The sequence below is a fragment of the Syngnathus acus genome, chromosome 6 (assembly GCF_901709675.1).
Source record: "Syngnathus acus chromosome 6, fSynAcu1.2, whole genome shotgun sequence".
Classification (NCBI taxonomy): domain Eukaryota; kingdom Metazoa; phylum Chordata; class Actinopteri; order Syngnathiformes; family Syngnathidae; genus Syngnathus; species Syngnathus acus.
The window spans coordinates 7,765,758-7,775,201 of NC_051092.1; the positions used below are offsets into that span (position 1 = coordinate 7,765,758).

At 40.0% G+C, this 9,444-nt stretch overlaps 1 long non-coding RNA gene across 1 annotated transcript; it reads left to right on the forward strand.

Annotated features, from left to right (window-relative positions):
• The first annotated feature begins 234 nt into the window (after nucleotides 1–234).
• Nucleotides 235–8,969, forward strand: LOC119124821. The gene is made up of 4 exons (XR_005098341.1): nucleotides 235–367; nucleotides 1,253–1,457; nucleotides 2,824–3,083; nucleotides 8,712–8,969. It is a non-coding gene; the product is annotated as an uncharacterized LOC119124821 (long non-coding RNA).
• Nucleotides 8,970–9,444: the final 475 nt, after the last annotated feature.

Consider the following 9,444-nt stretch of genomic DNA (forward strand, 5'->3'; position numbering starts at 1 on the left):
GAAAACAATGAAACACAGAGTCAAAAATCAATATACTCATTTACAACATTTATTTTACAATAAGGCCGCAAAATAACAAAGGAATCTGTTGCACCAAAACTATATATTTTATAGCGGTAACATCCTAACACTTTTAACACTCTTTGAAAGCAGTTGGACTCAGCGATTGGTCAAACGGGGCGCTGGTTGTGACGTCATCCCAGAGCGGCTTGACTGACAGAAGAAGCGCGCAGCCTGGAGGAGAGGGAAAAGGTGGATGAACGAGGATGGACAAGGATGCTCGGCCTGGGCCCCATGCGAGAAAAAACACCCCGTGTGGCATATTCAAGTCGACTGTTGGTCAGGGACTTTACAGTCTCACAAATAGGTAAGGGAATGATTTTAAAGGAGACGATTTATGCCTACATCACTGGTTTGCTTCACACCATGAGTCTTACTGCCGTGCTGCATTCATGGAACGCACGATGTACGCGCTCACTTCGTAAAAATATAAATGAAAAATACGTAAGACAGATATTATGACTAAATATAATAATCTTCTACGTAATAATATCGCACACAATATTTTGGCGTTGTGTGCCTAACCCTACAGTTGTAAAAGTAGGCCAATGACATAAATTGAATTAAAAGTGAAGAATCGGGGCTGCTCTACAACATCAAGGAGACAAAACGAAGTCTGAGGACCTCAACTTTATCAAATGGCGAGTTAGGAAGGACTCGAGACATGGTCCCGGTCATCTTGACATTTCACGCCTTCGCCCCTTTCTTTCTTTCGCGACCACATGCAACGTGAGTTTGAACGCTTCCAAGTGTTTAATATAGGTTGTAGAAAAAATTGACGTTCAAAAAAGGCTACAGTCGCGGCCGCGTAAATCGCTTTAATATCAAAGATATTCTGTAATGTTCGTGGAAATATAAATGTGATCACGCGTCTCTAACGAAAGAAAAATAATGGACAACAAGGGTTTGATTTTCAATGTTTTCCATGACTAAAAATAAACTTTATTAATTAATGTTAAATAGGCCACGTGGACGGCTTTCGGCGTATCTTTCTATTTTTAACGGGGACTGTAATATGATTTGTTGTCATTTTGTGAGCTGTTCTTAAAATGTAACAAAATATATTTATCATAATATTTGAAAAAAATATATGCGTTTATTTTGCCCTGTGTTTTAGGATTATTTCACAAAATGCTGTAAATGGATTTTGACTCATTTTGGAAATACACTGACACGTGTTTACCTCCTCTAGATGCTATGTGGCATCCTGTGTGGTTACAACAATCAGAGATGGTTTGGGAGTCTGTTTCTGTCTTTGGTTATCTAGCTGTATGAGTGTTAAATACCTGTCATAAAGCTAGATAACCGAATGTAGGAATGACTTCCAGAATGAACCTTTAAAGAGAATGAAAGAAAGAAAGCAAGAAAGGCAACGAAAACCGGCCTTTACCTCAAAGGTAAGAATTTTCTTCTTTCATTGAACGTTTTTGCAAAAATAATGCTATACCCTTGATGATGTAAAATATCAAGCGGTCAGCATGTAAACTGTAATTTTGCTTACATATTCGAGCACACGTGTATACCACTGGACATAAGAAACACAATGAAAATCACAAGATACGTGCAGCAGTAAAAAGAAATCAAGGACTGTGGAGTACAAGCATAATAAACATGACAGTTTGCAACAGTATAATATTATAATTGGAATGTCCAAAATCAGTAAAGCTACAGAGTAATGATAAAAGAGTCAAGTGGACAAATATTAATGGGTAATCTTATCTAATTGGAATGTCATGCAAATGTAAATATGGCACATTGAATGACCACAAAATATGAATTCAAATCATATTAAAGTGTTCAGAAATATAAAATGTGTATAATCTTTGGGTATAATTGGATTTCACACAAGTGTATTTTGAGGATGCACATCACCAAGCCACTAATCAATCCAGTGGTATAAACGGCTTGTTTCAAACAGGTTTGGATCCCGAGTTAGGCATCAGGCTCCTTTGTTAAATAAGCTAACATACACGGTGGGCACTTTGTTTGATACAGACTAAAATACTCATAATGCCTGAATGACCTCGATTGGTGCATAAGATTGTCATAAAGTGCCGACGTGAATCTTTTAATTTCATTTAAATGTAGAATATCTCATGCGTTTTGTTGACAGAAGAAAGAAAAGGGGAAACGAGTGATTTGAGCCGTCAATAATGTCTCCAGGACTACTAATGATGCAGTGGAGTGGTCTCAGACCCTCCGGAGACCAGGATTAAAAAAAAACACTTGGCATTCGTGTTTAAAAGCTGTAACCAATCTTTGAGGTATATTGTAGCGGGCCTCAATGAGAGGGGGCGGCCCATCCTGTAGAGAGGAGCTGAACTTTTCAACTTGCTCCTTGAGTGTCATGCAGTCCATATCCGTGTGAGCCACTAAAGCCTGAAGAGCACCAGAGTGAGATGAGTTTGCATTCAGTATGTTAACCACCTATTGCAGTGGAGCTCGCTGTCTAATTGCTTCGTTTCACTGCAGGATATTAGGTATGTGAAAAGGGCTGTGGTCGGAGTCTCTTCCCGTTCGAGGTTATTTATGGGATGCCCTCGGGCACCATTGTGTCATTCTCTGTACCTCGACCACACAAACGATTCTTTACCTACATTCTCGCTCATGTGATGAGCAGCTGAATTTTAATTCCATTTTTACGGCAACATTTCATCGCCAATCTGAGAGTCAAGCATCCAAACGTTCTTTATTAGATTTCATCGTTACCAACGATTCAACGTGTGCTCGTTTTCTAAATCCTGACTGATGTTTTCGTTACAGAGTTTCAATTAGTGCCACTCTTGAAAAGATGGTGGAAGCATTGTTAAGCGAAAAAGAGGACGAGGTCGACGCGTTTCCTCCGCCCTTTCCTTTTTGCCCAGAAGCGATGGGATGCCATCTGCGTTGCCAGTGACAGACACTGTGCCCATTGCCAAGAGGCAGACAAAGACCTTGGCCGATCTCGGATCCTGGCCGCCGTCTGGAAAGCCATCTTGGGAGATGTTGCCGCGATATCCAAAATGGCTGCGCTGACGTACAAGGTGGGTTGCGTCATCCATTTTATGGAGGGTAACACTGGGCTTAGTAGGAAGTAAGTGGGAGGACGAATGACTACTGTGTGAGTGTGTGGACTGACTGATAGAAACGTGGATGAAGAAAAGATGAGTTCCTTATTTCTTCCCCAGTCGCACACACGCACACACACATGGCCTCCCCCCTTTTTCATCTTTCCTCTTCCTGCTAATTAGCAGTTAGTGGGTGATAGTGGGAGGCAGGGAGGGAGGGTGGCTCAGGGTGGTGGTGATAGAAGGGGGTTGGGTAGCAAAAAAAATTAATGAGCTGGCACTAGTTGAAGGAAAGCTGCCACCCTCTCTTGTCACGGTGCTCCTTTGCAAACAGCATGGTGGATGCCATGTTGTCATCCACCTGGCACATGTGATTGACACATGTTGTAAAGTACCACATTTTATATGTACATAGTATATCGATGTGTGTGTGTGTGTGTGTGTGTGTGTATATAATAAACAATTTTATTCATATACATAAAAAAATATATATTCATATATATCAGTAATTTTACTGATGTGATATTACTACTTTAATCCTACTTTTGGACTTGTGTGTGTGTGTGTTGAGTGTAGGTGTGTAAAATCCCAAGTATACATTAGCACATATATTTTGTGAGTTTTCCATTCATTCACTGATGTCGTTCAATTTCAAATTATTGATTTTCATTAGTGTGATTGGTTGGTATGGATATCTCTAGATTAAAAAGTATTACGATATGTTGTGGATAAAAATTGAGTGTATTCACAGCCATACACCTTATCGCAAAATCTCCCGATGTCATATAGCATGCATCTGTTGACATCAAATATTAAAATTCCCTGCCACCTTACTTACGCACACTCTCGGTCTGACACGTCCGCAGTGCACACACACACACACACACACACACACACACACACACACACACACACACACACACACACACACACACACACACACACACACACACACACACACACACACACACATACACACACACACAGTAGGAGTTGTATACATACAGATAGGCATAATTCAACCTAAGAGCTGGGTACAATATTTCATTGCAAAGGGAATGTTTCTCAGTATTGATGACACTCAGAAAGGTATTCATCCATTCGAATATTATTATTATTATTATGGTTGCAGAGAGTGGTGGCGTAGAACTGTACAGCACTATATAGAGTTGGACAGTGTCACAATTGCGCATTATCACTTTGTCCTAGATCAATTTGGATTCAGCTTTTGCGTTGTGTTGTGCTAATATTGTGACCGTCGGTTGGCTGCCCGGGCATCTCTGCAGTCAGGAGCAGCAAGCGGGAACACGTGAGCATGTGTGTGCACCGCCAACATGCGCAGCTGCCATGCTTGTGTGTTAATGAACAGCGTTGTGCGTTTTCACATTATCATTCAAGTCCGCTCTCTCTCTTTCACTGCCCTCTCAATAGCTGTTTAGCACCCCCCCCCACACATGTCCCCCCCATACACTCTTCTGACACTCCGCCACACCTTCCCCCCTTCTAAAAAAGCTCCCTTTCCCACAGTTGTGAGAGCTGGTGCCCCAGCGGGCCCGACCTGGGGGGCAGGGTGGGAAAGGCCCTCCAGACTAGACACGAGCAGATGCCTGAGACATTAGACTGTCGTGCGGAGCACCGAGGTCGGGCGAGGCGCTGAGTTTTAATGTGTTTGCAAGTGTATGTGTGTTTGATATGTGTGTTTTGGGGAAGGGGGGGGGGCTGGAGTGCCACCTGACTGTTCATTAGTCTAGTCATCCCCCTCTGCATGTCTGAAAGGCATGGAGATGCGATGCAGTTTTTCTCTACCAATTGAGAGGGATTCAACACACATTCATACACCGCAGTCACCGACCTACGCCATGTCACTCTTGGTTTTTATCGCAGGTGGAATGCAATTAGAAGTTGGCCACACATTCGCAGTCTCAATCTGATTGTATGTTGCCTGCAAACCTTTTGACTTATCTTAACGTCAGGCTGCAATTGATGTTACCATGATGGTCTGAAACATTTGAAATGGCACAAACGTATGTGTGCCTGTGACCCAGTCTGCATGACAGGCCCAATGATGGATCTCACTGATAATCATTCATAATAAGCGTCAGACGTGCAGATTTGTAATATATTATGCTACCCATGTCTATTTTTTAAAATGTTTGTAGTCATACACAGTGAAAATGTATTCTTCACTTGATTACGTAGGTGCAGATAGAAGAGAAATCATGATATAAAGGTCAAGTGTGACTCAATGGTGAAGCTTGCTGTAGAAAACAAATTTGCACAATGCAAATGTGTCAGTAGCTCATCTGAGTCTGAACAACCTTAATCCAGACACGCAGCTACAAATTGCACATCGTGCACACCCTCATTCATGAACCACATATTTTTGCTGAAAACAAATGGTTACAAACAGATGAGAATGAAACATGGGGTTGAAATACAGATCAAGATGGTCTTAAAATGAATATAGCTGACCACGAAATACTATCAGCTGGTCTGTTGTAGAGCCAAGTGTGACCACATCTCCTCAAAGGAGAGTAACTTACTCCTATCAAAACTGAATGCTTATATTATTATTTTTCTGTTTTTTAAGGCAGGGGTGAGATGATAGTCAAGCACTCAATAATTTGGGTGCCTGGTGATTGAACATAAGCGTCTGGATTTAATCTATGAAAACAAAGAGTGTTTTCAATCAAGACTATCCATCTGGCCAGTAAAGAGGATTTAGCACATGAATGTTTAGAGTTCCCTGCACCATGAGCATTCAAATCTTTATGGTACCTACTCTCCGGTGCATGAAATGATATTAATAATTGTGTAGAATTTGTGGTAGAACTAAGAGATAGATAGATAGATAGATAGATAGATAGATAGATAGATAGATAGATAGATAGATAGATAGATAGATAGATAGATAGATAGATAGATAGATAGATAGATAGATAGATAGATAGATAGATAGATAGATAGATGGAAGGACGGGATAGATGGCTGGATAGATGGATGGGGCTGCACAATACCGTATTGGCCCAAATATAAGACGACCCTGATTATAAAACGACCCCCTCTTTTTCAAGACTCGACTTTTTGAACACCAATTTTAATTCTTATACAGAAAATAATCACAGTACATCTGAAACAAATGATTATAATAATATATTCGAGAGAAAAAGCATGTTATTTTGCCTCATTCAAATCATGCAAAAATTGTCTATCACATCTTAATATCTGAACATTTAAATATGTAAACTAAAGTGCAATCACATTTGTAAATGAATAGATTCTGTTTTTTGAAATGTAAATCAACCAATCTACTGTGATAAAATAACAAAATTGCAATAACTGCATTAACCATCAAAGTGAAGTCTAACTGTAACTGTAGTCTTGAAACAAATCTGAATAAGGAAAAACATTGCAATAAAATAATGCAAACTGCTACCGCTATTTTTATTTTTCTTCTTTGTGACAGGGGTTCGCTTTGGCCTGGGGAGTTAAGTTCAGCATTCGCGTTAAAGATACCTGGCACCATCTAGCATTGTGAATGGGTATAATGTCTAGACCCCGAGTGTAAGTCGACCCCCACGTCTTATTTCAATGCAAAAAACACCGTCTTATATTCAGGCCAATACGGTATATCAAAAAATATCATCATGGTGATAATGGCCCATGCAGTGTGCATATTGGAAAGACGTACAATAAGTTTCATATGGGATTGTATGCGTTTGTCTGACTTTGACCAATCAATGCATTTCTTTCATTCGATAATGGATGTCAGGTACATATTAAATGTACGCACGCACGCACACACACACACACACACACACACACACACACACACACACACACACACACACACACACACACACACACACACACACACACATATCTCTACAAACTATTGCACATGTTACTTATTGACATGAGGATAAGCACACTAGTTTGAAGGAAGATAGTCGTCATTTGTCTATGGGCTTTGTTCTGCTTTTTGTGCTACTCTAAGGTCCTCCTGAGGCTCCAGCTCAGCTTTGGATCTCTCACTGCCGTATGAATGTTTAACACGCTGTAATATTTAATGCTCAGCTCATGGGCAGAACCCGAGAGTGGGGGCTGCCCTGCCATGTGGGTCAAGCAAGTGTCACATGGGCTCTTTCAATGCTTCTTGCACTAATCTAGCACAAAGCTCAGCGTTAAGTATCTTTAAGAAGGATGGCGAGACGCATGCTTGGATTAAGAGGAATCTCCAAGTTCAGGTCTTTCAGCAGAATTAGGTGACAATACCTTTAATACTTTTTTTTTCTAATCATTTCTTCCACCATGACAATTATTGGCTGCGTTCTGCTCAGACGTGATCATTCATCAGTTGGCTCCAACATTTCTCCAGCGTTAAGTTCAAGTTCATGAGTGCGGCTGCCGAGTGTGAGAGGAGACAGAGGTGTTCCCTGCATGCCTGTTGGAGGTTACATAGCCTTTGACCTCTGCTGCCGTTGCTAGGGGAAGAGGCTGGCAGGCACAGTAATGTAGAAATGAAAAGGCCGAACTGTCATTGCTTTGTGGCTTACACACACGCACACACACACATGCACTAAACGTCCATTCACGTTCACAAATGTCATCTGGAAGAAAGTGCAGCTTCTTTTTTCAAACAAGAAAATCACTTACAGGAGGAGTCTAATAGTAAAAACCACAATTGAGTAGTTTGGGTTATTGGGCAATCACAGACGTTTTGAAATTTTCCCTCAAAATGAATTTAAATGGAATAAAATCAAGCTGTGATTAAAGTGTAGACTTTCACAAACTGACTTGAGCTCATGCTGTCTATCTATGCAAAATGTCTCAAGAAAACGGACAGAGTGACATGTTTATTACTGCCCAGTTTGTGATGCACCATTGTCATTTCTTCCACTTATTATAAGTGATAACTTGGATTTGTGCAATTATGTCACTCTTCTCAAATGTGAATCCATTGTGACCGTGTATGTTGTTTGTATGCATTTTGAGAAAGTGTCAAGCCATCTGATTGGAATAAGTGTAAGTCTCTGTAAATCTCTGTAAATATGTGAAAGTGTGGCCTCATTTAAGGTTGCATTCATTGGGGGGGAAGGGCCCCCCCCACCCCTCACGAATAAAGGAGTGTGTATTTGCATATGCTGCATGCTGTCTGCAGAAAATAAAAGGAGCAGGCATAAAAAGCTATCAGAGGTGGACAAAGAACAAGGACAAATCCTTCATTGTGGGCTTGGTGGGAGAAAAGGCTTGTGTGAATTGGGGAGTGGGTGAAAATTGACAGAGAAAGAGTTGGGTCTGGTTCCCCGTGGGGATAAAAGCCTTGCGATGCCTCCATGATAGAGCTGGAAAAAGGGAGAGAAAATCATGTAGATACAGAAGCTTAAAAAAAAAAAAGGCGACTTTAAACCTGTCTCAGCTGATGTTTCGTATTTACTGTCAGCCCATTCAACAAAACTCATCGATGCACTTGTATTATTGAAAACGTATTTCTGTTTGTTTCTTTAAAAAAAAAAAATCCAATTTACATGTTATACATTCTGTATACTCTGTGCACTTGGGCCAGGTTGAAAAGTTGATGGAGTCTCTTTTTTATGTCCTCAGGATGGTGATGACAAACTGTGGAACATCCAGCCTGCGTGCATATTTTGGACCAAAATATCATCACCATTTTTTTTTCAAAGATATAACTCATTTCAACCTTAAACTAAGATTTGTTGTTATTTTTAAACCTTTCTGCACGTTGTAATGTGTTATCTTAAATAAAAACAATGAGAAATATGTGCACAATGTTTTCAGTGTGATTTGAAGTCTTAATAATGAAAAATGATGGATACTTTTGAATTAAATTAAATAAACACACAGAATTCGTTTATTGATTGATTGACATGACATAACTCAATAAAATTGTGTGTGTGTTTGTGTGTATACTTCATGTACACACACGTACACATGTAATCAAGAATGAATGAAGGTAAATAAAACAATTCTCCCATCTTCATTAGCATGCTCGAAAAAAGTAGGAAGGAGAAAAATAATGAAGACTTAAAGTTTTAATTTAAAACCATAGAAAATAGTAGTGTATTTTATTTTGAAGGGTAATGTTTCACCAGGCATGGTAGTGCTTTAATACTTACTTTTCTAAGCATCCGAAAAAAGTTTTACTTTAGTTTAAAAGAAACTGGACTGAGAAAAAAAATGCGACGTGCAAGATTTGCAGGCGTTTTTCCTTGTCGCGCCTTTTGAAGCCAAAAATAAAATTTGAATTGACAGCAGCTTCACGCGTGTTTTTAATTCAAATAAAATACGTTCGATAGCTTCGTTGGTTTGACATGAA